Source organism: Arachis ipaensis, chromosome B9 (assembly GCF_059453495.1).
Source record: "Arachis ipaensis isolate K30076 ecotype BB chromosome B9, ASM5945349v1, whole genome shotgun sequence".
In the NCBI taxonomy this organism is placed as follows: domain Eukaryota; kingdom Viridiplantae; phylum Streptophyta; class Magnoliopsida; order Fabales; family Fabaceae; genus Arachis; species Arachis ipaensis.
Genome location: NC_142444.1, coordinates 120,563,332 through 120,575,948, shown reverse-complemented (window position 1 = coordinate 120,575,948; position 12,617 = coordinate 120,563,332). Strand labels below are relative to the sequence as shown.

Sequence of the window (12,617 nt, the reverse complement as noted above, 5' to 3'; positions counted from 1 at the left end):
ATAAAATTTCCTTTCTTAATAAACTGAACTCAAAATCATAACTTTAAACAAAATCTTCTCTCAATAGATTGAACTTAAAATATAATATTTTTCTTAATAGATTGAGCTGAAAATAAAACTCTTTTCGTAATAAATCGAAATCAAATAATGTTCCTAAATTAAATTTTCTTTTAAATAATGCTTTAAACAAAGTCTCAGAATTTTATTAAAATTTTGACAGCATATCCTCTAAAATTCAGACTATCCCACCTTTTAAGGGTCCCAACCAAACCGTTTCCAATTCTAGAAAATCATTTCCAACTCTCAATTCAATACTATTAAATCAAACTAACATTTTCACAAATTCTGTTCAATGGTTTCAAACCCAAGTCACTCCTTAATATAAATGTATAACTCAAACTTTTCATAAAAAAAGCCTTTTCTCAATATGAGTAAATGTGCAAACCAGATCTTTTTCAACATAAAATCATTTCTCAAAATAAACCTATAAATTGGATTTCTAATACGAAGATCTTTTCTTAATATAAATATATGTATAAATCAAAATCTCAAAACAAAATCACTTAAAATAAACAAAAAATGAAGGAAAGATGCTCACGCATCACAACACCAAACTTGAATTGTTACTTGTCCTCAAGCAACTAAAAACTGTATGGGACTGAGTAGAGAAAATGCCTAAAACTTGAGGGTTCATTTAAGCTCCTGTCCAATTACTGAGTGGGGTTAATTACACTGTGATTCTGAACAGATTTGGCATCTCACTATCCTTTGAAGCTCAGAAATATTGATATCCTTCAGAACTAGAACTTAATTGGAAAACTCTTTGAGTTCTAACCTTTCTTTGATTTCCTCCCAGTCAGTGTGATGGAGGAAAATTGTCGATAAAGAATTTCACAAAAATGTCGCATTGCAAGTATAGTTCTAAACCAACAAATTATCCTCGGTCAATGTTTAGATTGTTTATCACAAATACAAATCCAATAAAATTAACCGAAGTATTCAAATCTCGGGTCGTCTCTCAAGGAATTGCAGGGAAGTGTATTTATTATTGGTTATGATGTTCTTCTTTTTGGGGTTTTGAAATAGGAGACAAGAAATGTAAATAACGAGAAAATAAACTAATAATTAAGAAAGCTCTTAGCAAGGATTGAGAATTAAAATTCCTATCCTAATTATCATCGTCAATTGTGATGGTAAATGTAAATTACCTTCACTTAGTTAACCTCTAACCAATGGAGGAAGGTCAAGTGCATGCAAACAACTTGAGTTCACAAGTCCTAGTCAACTCATAATGAGAGACTAGATTTGGTGAAGTTCAAGCTAACCGGCAATCTTCAATCCCCAATCAACAAAAGACTTTTGATAACTCAAGAGTCTCTAAATAATCAATCCAAGTCAGGAACATAAAAATCTAATTTAAAATCCAACCAAGCATTTTATCAAACACTTGGAAGGCACAAAATAAAAACATAGAAAACTAACAAGACATAGAAAAATCTAAGACTAACAATTGCAAGAGGAAACAATAACAACAAATTAAAGAAAGCAATCATAACATGAAAACATAAATTGCCTTAATATGGATTAAAGAAAACAAGAAGAATTCATAAACTAAATTGGCAACATAAGGAAATCAACAAGATAAGTAGATATACCAAATTACTAGAACAAATAAAAGTAGAAGAAATCTAAATTAAAGTAAGGTAGAAATCTGAATTTGAGAAGGAATAAAACTAGAAACCCTAAAACCTAGAAAGAGGAGAGCGCCTATCTCTCTCTAGAATCTACATCTAAAACCTAAAATTGTATGAATTAATTATGTTGAAATTCCTCCATTCTGCTCCACTCCCAGCCTCTAACCTATATTTTTGGGCTTGAAACTGGGTCAAAAGCAACCCAGAAATCTCCCCAGCATTTTTTATTTATTGCAGCACGTGACGCTCTGTCACGCGTACATGTCAGCCACGCATACGCATCGTTGAACCTTGCACCTGGCCATGCGTGCGCGTCGTATGTCTACTTTACAAGTCACGCGTATGCGTCACTGTCAGCATCTCAAAACTTTAATTTCTTATGTTCCTTCTACTTTGGCATGCTTCCTTTCCATCCTCTAAGCCATTCCTGCCCTATAAACCTTGAAAACATTTAACAAATATATCACGACATTGAATGGTAATAAGAGAGGAGTAAAAATTAGCAAATTTAAGGCCAAAGAAGCATGTTTTCAATCATAGCACAAATTTAGGAAGAAAACTTAAAATCATGCAATTTACATAAATAAGTGTGAGAATAGTTGATAAAATCCACTCAATTCAATACAAAATAAATCGTAAAATAGTGGTCCTTTTACAGACGCAAAAGGACCGATAGATTCTATTCCAGCATGAGTGAGAACCGACAGATGATTAGCCGTGCGGTGACAGCACACCTGGACCATTTTCACTGAGAGGACGGATGGTAGCCATTGACGATGGTGATCCACTAACACATAGTTTGCCATAGGAGGAACCTTGCGTGCGTGAAGAAGAAGACAGGGGGAAAGCAGAGATTCAGAAGATAAAGCATCTCCAAAACTCCAACATATTCTCTATTACTGCAGAACAAGTATTTATTTCATGCTCTTTTATTTTTCACAATTCAAACTGATAAATATAATTGATATCCTGACTAAGAGTTACAAGATAACCATAGATTGCTTCAAGCCAACAATCTCCGTGGGATTCGACCCTTACTCACGTAAGGTATTACTTGGACGACCCAGTGCACTTGCTGGCTAGTGGTACGAGTTGTGAAAAGTGTGATTCACATTTCGTGCACCATCCAACTTTCTCAAACTCTCTTTCTTTATCTTTTTATGTTGACAAAACCTGGGATGGCTAAGAAGAAGGCTTCCTGGGTTTCTTTCTGAGCTGCCCAAGGGAAGAAAGTTTTTTCCATGTCTGATGAGTCTTTTAGGGATTTCAAGAATTATTACTTCAAGGTCCAAGCTGTTTAAGGAGCTCGGCCTTTTTTCTTGGAACAGAATAATGAACTTGCCTTCCCCTTATGCTGGCAAAAGAATGTGGTAGTGTCTAGGTATTCTTGGGAGATGTTAGATGAGGTCGAGTAGGCCTTTGTACATGTATTGGAGGAAAATTGGGGGGAGCCTCCCCATCTTGATACGAAGAGGTTCTTGGGGAATCCCTCCCTCCTTCAAGCTGAATTGGGTAGCTGCCGATTTCTTTTTAGCCTTGTCTTTATTTTGTTTGTTTTGCCAATACATCACTTTCTCATTTGTAACTTTGGCCTTTGCTTTGTTTTCTTTTTTCAGAGATGGTGAAGACTACTAATGGTATGAAGGCTTCTAAGAGGGTGAGGAAGGCTACCGCGGCTTAGAACATTTTGGCCAAAGGTTATGGGGAGGAATCTTCAAAGGGTGCCCAAGGGAGGTCTACCTCGGATACTTTTGGACTGAGGAAGATTATCCCTACTCCCCAAGTTCGCTTGGCTTCTTCTGATCCTTCCCAGCCGACCTCTGGTGCAGCCTCTCCTTCTGCTACTGGTCCTCCTCCCAAGAAGTAGAAGACTGTTGAACCTTATAATCTGGATGTCCCTGGCTTTGATGCTGTGGGGTTTGTTAATAACCAGATTGCCCCCTTATGGCCAACTTTCTATGGACAACGTGTCCATCCTGCACCACCTGGATTTTATCACCAGAAGTAGTGTTTGGATGGCGCACATGGGTGCGGCTTTGTTTCGCTCAATTTAAGACTCTCCCGTCCATGCGACGAAGGCGTTTATGCTGAATGCCAAGTCAGAGTATGATAGGATTAAGGGGTTGAAGGACAAGCTGGATGCTAGAGTTATTAAGTTGGAGCTGGATTTATAGAAGGAAAAGTCTTGGGCTACCAGGGCTGAGGCGGCTACGAATTTGGCCAAGGAGATGGCCAAGATGTCGAAGGAGAGTTACACTAACACTTATGACGAGTTGCTGGAGGTCAGGGAGAGACTTGAGTCGGCCTATGCTGATTATGCTGAGCTTCAGGGCCATCTTGTGGGCAGTGTGACTGACGCATATGAGAACCTAAAAGCTCAGGTCCGGCCTATGGTCGAAGGAGAGTTACACTACCACTTACGGCGAGTTGCTGGAGGTCAGGGAGAGACTTGAGTCGGCCTATGCTGATTATGCTGAGCTTCAAGGCCATTTTATGGGCAGTGTGACTGGCGCATATGAGAACCTAAAAGCTCAGGTTTGGGTTCTTACTCCCGAACTCGACCTGAGTCTTTTTAGTTTGGATAATGTTGTTGAAAATGGTAAGATTGTGCCAGCCCCATATGAGGATGAGGAGGATGGTCCTCGCCCTGAGCCATCAGCAAAGCTACTGCTATGCCGGCTTCTTCGACTGCTGCTGAGGTCGGCCGTCCTGAGTCCGACCCTGACGTCCAAATTCTGAATCGGGAGGATGGAACTGAAGAGGCGATTCCTATAAAGACTGTTCCTCCCACAACCACTCAGAGCACTGCTCCAGAGGAGAACTTGGAATCTTTGTGACTTTTCTTGATATATTTTGTACAGCCCGGTCTGTGGGCTTTTTTAAACTATGCTTTATTGTAATTGAGCCCTAGTGTGGCCTTAACATTGTAGTTGCTTTTCTTAGCAACTTTGTTTAGGAAAAAAAATGTTTTTAAACTCCTGAGGTCGACCTTCGGGTGGCCTTCTAATTTTTCAATGTAGTAACTTTTTGGAATGTTTGTTTGCAACCTTTGGTGCTTCCAGGAATCTTTAGAGTGTTGGATTTTACTATCCGACCTCTTTTGATTGCCTTTTGAGTTTGTTTGTTTCTTGCTTTTTTAGGCTAGCTGATGACTTGCTATTGTTCTCATGGAACCCTTTTAGAATAATTCTTGATAGCTTTTGCGAGGTCGTGGCTTTCTAAGACGAGCTGTGTCCTTTCTAACGCACGCCTTTTGTTGGTTCGACTTCTGTTGTCGAGTCTTTCTCGAGTTATTTTTAGTAATCCATTTTTAATTAGGGCTGGCAGGCCTCTTTCTATGGATTACTTTTTATAACTTTGTCGCTTTGATTGATTGGTCCGACTTCTTCATATCGGTTCATGCTAAGTTATTTTTTAGCAATACATTTTTTCTCAGACCTCGTCAGGCCTCTTTCTATGGATTACTTTTTATAACTTTTTGTAGCTTTCATGTTGATTGGTTCGACTTCTTCATGCCGGTCCATTCTAAGTTATTTTTAGCAATCCATTTTTTCTCAGACCTCGTCAGGCCTCTTTTTATGGATTACTTTTTATAACTTTTTGTAGCTTTCATGTTGATTGGTCCGACTTCTTCATGTCGGTGCATCTAAGTTATTTTTAGCAATCTATTTTTACTCAGACCTTGTCAGGCCTTGATGCACGAAAAACTTGTCTCATAACAAATTTCCTTCGGTAAGTGTACCGAATTTGTCGTCAAGTAAAAACTCACAATAGAGTGAGGTCGAATCCCACAAGGATTGATTGATCAAGAAACTTTAATTAGAGGAATGTTCTAGTTGAGCAAATCAAAAATTTAGTTGAGAATTGCAGAAAGTTAAATGCGGGAAAGTAAATGACAGAAAGTAAATTGCAGAATCTTAAATGGGAATGGGGGAATTGCTCATAAATGTAAATGACAGAAATTAAAGAGAATGGGTAAGATCAGAAATGGGGAGTTCATTGGGCTTAGGAGATGTTGCATTCTCCGGATCAATCTCATTTTCATCTCTTCCTCAATCAATGCACTCATTGATCTCCTTGGCAATCTTAAGTGATTGAATTACAATTTCTTGTAATTGAATCTCTCAAATCTTGATCAATAGCCAATTCCTTGGTCAATTGCTCATGAGAAGAGATGAAGTATGGTCACTGATTATACCACATGCATTTCCCAAATCAAGTATTGAGAGGATTATAGTCACATATTCATCCAAACCTAATTTGGTCCAGCATGAGAAAGCATTTCTAGCTTGATCTCTTCATTCCTCTTCCAAGGTTCAGAAGAGATCCAAGTATGAATAGTTTCTTTTCCAAGATCACTATCCAATTGGATGAAGATCGAAAGCTTTCAAGTAAAATCAAGAGAAAAGATAGAAGAAGAATAATGAAAACTAGTATTGATCCATCAAATTACAACAGAGCTCCCTAACACAATGAAAGGGGTTTAGTTGTTCATAGCTCTGGAAAATGAAAACAAAGATGGAGAATACATAATGAAAACTAGAAGTGCAGAGAAAGTAAATACAGGAAGTAGTTCTATGCTATTTTCCAACTCCCAGAACTCCCAAAATAATTCAAAGCTACTCCTATATATACTACTCTTCTCATCTTCTATTTGGCTCTTCAAGTCTTGGGCCTTTGGATCTTGAGTTTGAAGCAGTTCTTTTCTTCATTTGGGCTTGGCTTTACTTGCAGAGAGAAAGTGTGAAGTGGGCAGAGACTTTAGCTCAGGGCGTTAGGGGTGTTAACGTTTAGTGAAAATATGAGTTCGAGAACGTTAGTGACAATCAACTTTCTCACTAACGTTCCTAAGTAAAAGCCACGTTAACTTCAACGTTAGTGGCACAAACGTTGCCACTAACGTTGCCTCTAGGTCCTTCGCACACGTTATTGGGGCTTAACTTTCCCAATAACGTTGAAAAGCCCCCCTTGCTCCTACGTTAGAGCCCACGTTAACTTAGTTAACGTGGCTCTTTAACGTGGGCTTGCCATCCTTCGAGAACGTTAGTGACACTCAACATTGTCACTAACGTTCCAATGTGCCCCTGATGAACGGATAATTTATACGCTTTTTGACATTGTTTTTAGTATGTTTTAAGTAGGATCTAGTTACTTTTAGGGATGTTTTTATTAGTTTTTATGTTAAATTCACATTTCTGGACTTTACTATGAGATTGTGTGTTTTTCTGTGATTTCAGGTATTTTCTGGCTGAAATTGAGGGACTTGAGCAAAAATCAGATTCAGAGGTTGAAGAAGGACTGTTGATGCTGTTGGATTCTGACCTCCCTGCACTCAAAGTGGATTTTCTGGAGCTACAAAACTCAAAATGGCGCGCTTCTAATTGCGTTGGAAAGTAGACATCCAGGGCTTTCCAGCAATATATAATAGTCCATACTTTGGTCAAGTTTAGACGACGCAAACTGGCGTTCAACGCCAGCTTTCTGCCCAATTCTGGCGTCCAGCGCCAGAAAAGGATCCAAAACCAGAGTTGAACGCCAGAAATGGATCAAAACCTGGCGTTCAACTCCACAAATGGCCTCTACACGTGGAAAGTTAAAGCTCAGCCCAAGCACACACCAAGTGGGCCCCGGAAGTGAATTTATGCATCAATTATTTACTCATGTAAACACTAGTAGCTAGTTTATTATAAATAGGACATTTCACTATTGTATTAGACATCTTTGGACGCCTGGTTCTTAGATCAGAGGGGCTGGCCATTCGGCCATGCCTGGACCTTTCACTTATATATTTTTAACGGTAGAGTTTCTACACTCCATAGATTAAGGTGTGGAGCTCTGCTGTTCCTCAAAGATTAATGCAAAGTACTACTGTTTTCTATTCAATTCATCTTATTTTGCTTCTAAGATATTCATTCGCACTTCAATCTGAATGTGATGAACGTGACAATCATCATCATTCCCTATGAACGCGTGCCTGACAACCACTTCCGTTCTACCTTCGACTGAATGAGTATCTCTTAGATCTCTTAATCGGAATCTTCGTGGTGTAAGCTAGAATGATGGCGGCATTCAAGAGAATCCGGAAGGTCTAAACCTTGTCTGTGGTATTCCGAGTAGGATTCAATGATTGAATGACTGTGACGAGCTCCAAACTCGCGATTGCAGGGCGTTAGTGACAGACGCAAAAGGATAGTAAATCCTATTCCAGCATGATCGAGAACCGACAGATGAATAGCCGTGCCGTGACAGGGTGCGTTGACCATTTTCACTGAGAGGATAAGATGAAGCCATTGACAAGGGTGATGCCTCCAGACGATTAGCCGTGCCGTGACAGGGCATTGGATCATTTTCCCGAGAGATGACCGAAAGTAGCCATTGACAGTGGTGATGTATCACATAAAGCCAGCCATGGAAAGGAGTAAGACTGATTGGATGAAGATAGCAGGAAAGCAGAGGTTCAGAGGAACGAAAGCATCTCTATTCGCTTATCTGAAATTCTCACCAATGATTTACATAAGTATTTCTATCCTTCTTTTATTAATTAATTTCGAAAATCACATTACTATTTTATATCCGCCTGACTGAGATTTACAAGGTGACCATAGCTTGCTTCATACCAACAATCTCCGTGGGATTCGACCCTTACTCACGTAAGGTATTACTTGGACGACCCAGTGCACTTGCTGGTTAGTTTTGCGAAGTTGTGAACCATGGTATTGGCATCATGTGTTTGGCGCCATTACCAGGGAAAGAAAGAGCAATGAATTTTACATAATCAAAGTGTAATCACAATTTCTGCGCACCAAGTTTTTGGCGCCGTTGCCGGGGATTGTTTGAGTTTGGACAACTAACGGTTCATCCTGTTGCACAGATTAGGTAATTTTTTTTTGTTTTGTTTTCAAAAATCTTTCAAAAATCTTTCAAAAATATTTTCCTTTGTTTTCGAAAAAAAATTTCTAAAAAAAAATGTTTTCAAAAATATTATTTTTCTTCAGAATTTTTAAAGAATGAATTCTAGTGTTTCATGAAGCATGTTGAAGCCTATCTGGCTGTAAAGCCATACCCAAACTGCTTTGGGATGGGTCTTCAACTAATCACCTCAATGGAGCCATGTCCAATTCTTTTGGATAGGGCATGTTAGGCTTGTCATGTCTGAATTACACTCATATTTTTATTAAAGCTTGGCTGGCTATTAAGCCATGCCTGACCCTTTGATTGGAGCTTTAAGACTAACATGGCAAGATTCCTGGAATTCATATTAAAAATTTTGAAATCCTTATTTTTGTTTTTCAAATAATTTTCGAAAAAAAATACAAAAAAATTTAGAAAATCATAAAAATCAAAAATATTTTTTGTGTTCTTGTTTGAGTCTTGAGTCATGTTATAAGTTTGGTGTCAATTGCATGTGCATCTTGCATTTTTTCAAAAATTTCATGCATTCATAGTGTTCTTCATGATCTTCAAGTTGTTCTTGGTAAGTCTTCTTGTTTGATCTTGATGATTTTTTGTTTTGTGTTGTATGGTGTTTTTCATATGCATTCTTGAATTCTTAGTGTCTAAGCATTAAAGAATTCTAAGTTTGGTGTCTTGCATGTTTTCCTTGCATTAAAAATTTTTCAAAAATATGTTCTTGGTGTTCATCTTAACATTCAAAGTGTTCTTGGTGTTCATCTTGACATTCATAGCATTCTTGCATGCATCACATGTTTTGATCTAAAAATTTCATGCATTGCATCATTTTTCTTGTTTTTCTCTCTCATCATAAAAATTCAAAAATAAAAAAAAAATAAATATCTTTCCCTTTTTCTCTCTTAAAATTTCAAAAATTAGATTTGACTTTTCAAAAATTTTTAAAAATCTAGTTGTTTTTATGAGTCAAATCAAATTTTCAATTTAAAAATCTCATCTTTTTCAAAATCTTTTTGAAAAATCAAATCTTTTTCAAACTTCTTAGTTATTTTCGAAAATTCCAAAAATATTTTTCAAAAACCTTTTTCTTAATTTTATATTAAATTTTCGAAAATAACAATAACAATTAATGTTTTGATTCAAAAATTTCAAGTTTGTTACTTGCTTGTTAAGAAAGATTCAAACTTTGAGTTCTAGAATCATATCTTGTGATTTCTTGTGAATCAAGTCATTAATTGTGATTTTAAAAATCAAATCTTTTTCAAAACTAATTTCTATCATATCTTTTCAAAAATATCTTCTCATCTTATCTTTTTCAAAAATTTGATTTCAAAATATCTTTTCTAACTTCCTAACTTCTTATCTTTTTCAAAATTTGTTTCAACTAACTAACTAACTTTTTGTTTGTTTCTTAACTTTTTCAAAACTACCTAACTAACTCTCTCTCTCTCTCTCTCTCTAATTTTCGAAAATATCTCCCCTCTTTTTCAAAAATTTCTTTTTTTATTAACTAATTATTTTTATTTTTGATTTTAAAATTTTTCGAAAAAAATACTAACCTTTTTCAAAAACTATTTTCAAAAATCACTAACTCTTTTTCAAAAATTTATTTTCGAAAATTCCTTCTCTCTCATCTCCTTCTATTTATTTATTCATTCACTAACATCTCATCTCACATCTCTGCCCTCCTCACAGTTGTGTTTCTTTCTTTACATCACATTCTTTGTCTTCTTCTTTTCTTCTACTAACACAAGGACCTCTATACTGTGGTATAAAGGATCCATATTATTATTATTATTACTATTTCCTGTGCCCTCTTCTTTGTCATATGAGCAGGAGCAAGGACAAGAATATTCTTGTTGAAGCAGATCCAGAACCTGAAAGGACTCTGAAGAGAAAACTAAGAGAAGCTAAATTACAACAATCCAGAGATAACCTTTTAGAAATTTTCGAACAGGAAGAGGAGATGGCAGCCAAAAATAATAATAATGCAAGGAGGATGCTTGGTGACTTTACTGCACCTAACTCCAATTTACATGGAAGAAGCATCTCTATTCCTGCCATTGGAGCAAACAACTTTGAGCTGAAACCTCAATTAGTTTCTCTGATGCAGCAGAACTGCAAGTTTCATGGACTTCCATCTGAAGATCCTTTTCAGTTCTTAACTGAGTTCTTGCAGATATGTGACACTGTTAAGACTAATGGAGTAGATCCTGAAGTCTACAGGCTCATGCTTTTCCCTTTTGCTGTAAGAGACAGAGCTAGACTGTGGTTGGATTCTCAACCCAAGGATAGCCTGAACTCTTGGGATAAGCTGGTCAAGGCTTTCTTAGCCAACTTCTTTCCTCCTCAAAAGTTGAGCAAGCTTAGAGTGGATGTTCAAACCTTCAGACAGAAAGAAGGTGAATCCCTCTATGAAGCTTGGGAGAGATACAAAGGACTGACCAAAAAGTGTCCTTCTGACATGCTTTCAGAATGGACCATCCTGGATATATTCTATGATGGTTTATCTGAGTTATCAAAGATGTCATTGGATACTTCTGCAGGTGGATCCATTCACCCAAAGAAAACGCCTGCAGAAGCTCAAGAACTCATTGACATGGTTGCAAATAACCAGTTCATGTACACTTCTGAAAGGAATCCTGTGAATAATGGGACGCCTATGAAGAAGGGAGTTCTTGAGGTTGATACTCTGAATGCCATATTGGCTCAGAATAAAATATTGACTCAGCAAGTCAATATGATTTCTCAGAGTCTGAATGGAATGCAAGCTGCATCCAACAGTACTCAAGAGGCATCTTCTGAAGAAGAAGCTTATGATCCTGAGAACCCTGCAATAGCAGAGGTGAATTACTTAGGTAAACCTTATGGAAACACCTATAACTCATCATGGAGAAATCATCCAAATTTCTCATGGAAGGATCAAAAGCCTCAACAAGGCTTTAATAATGGTGGAAGAAACAGGTTTAACAATAATAAACCTTTTCCATCATCCACTCAGCAACAGACAGAGAACTCTGAACAAAATACTTCTAATTTAGCAAACTTAGTCTCTGATCTATCTAAGGCCACTGTGAGTTTCATGAATGAAACAAGATCTTCCATTAGAAATTTGGAAGCACAAGTGGGCCAGCTGAGTAAAAGGATCACTGAAATCCCTCCTAGTACTCTCCCAAGCAATACAGAAGAGAATCCAAAAGGAGAGTGCAAGGCCATTGACATAAGCACCATGGCCGAACTCAAAGAAGGAGAGGAGGACATGAATCCCAAGGAGGAAGACCTCCTGGGACGTCCAGTGACCAATAAGGAGCTTCCCTCTGAGGAACCAAAGGATTCTGAGGCTCATCTAGAGACCATAGAGATTCCATTAAACCTCCTTATGCCCTTCATGAGCTCTGATGAGTATTCATCTTCTGAAGAGAATGAGGATGTTACTGAAGAGCAAACTGCCAAGTTCCTTGGTGCAATCATGAAGCTAAATGCCAAACTATTTGGCATTGAAACTTGGGAAGATGAACCTCCCTTGTTCACCAATGAACTAAGTGATCTGGATCAACTAACATTGCCTCAGAAGAGACAGGATCCTGGAAAGTTCATAATACCTTGTACCATAGGCACCATGATCTTTAAGGCTCTGTGTGACCTTGGTTCAGGGATAAACCTCATGCCCCTCTCTGTAATAGAGAAACTGGGAATCTATGGGGTGCAAGCTACTAAAATCTCACTAGAGATGGCAGACAATTCAAGAAAACAGGCTTATGGACAAGTAGAGGATGTGTTAGTAAAGGTTGAAGGCCTTTACATCCCTGCTGATTTCATAGTCCTGGATACTGGAAAGGAAGAGGATGAATCCATCATCCTAGGAAGACCTTTCCTAGCCACAGCAAAAGCTGTGATTGATGTGGACAGAGGAGAATTAATCCTTCAACTGAATGAGGACAACCTTGTGTTTACAACTCAAGGATCTCTCTCTGCATCCATGGAGAGGAAGCATAAAAAGCTTCTCTCAAAACA

The 12,617-nt window shown here is 37.7% G+C and overlaps 1 non-coding gene across 1 annotated transcript; it reads right to left on the bottom strand.

Moving 5' to 3' along the window:
• Window positions 1–10,965: 10,965 nt before the first annotated feature.
• On the bottom strand, window positions 10,966–11,073 carry LOC148546124 (small nucleolar RNA R71). Its single transcript, XR_015902000.1, has one exon. It is a non-coding gene; the product is annotated as a small nucleolar RNA R71 (small nucleolar RNA).
• Window positions 11,074–12,617: the final 1,544 nt, after the last annotated feature.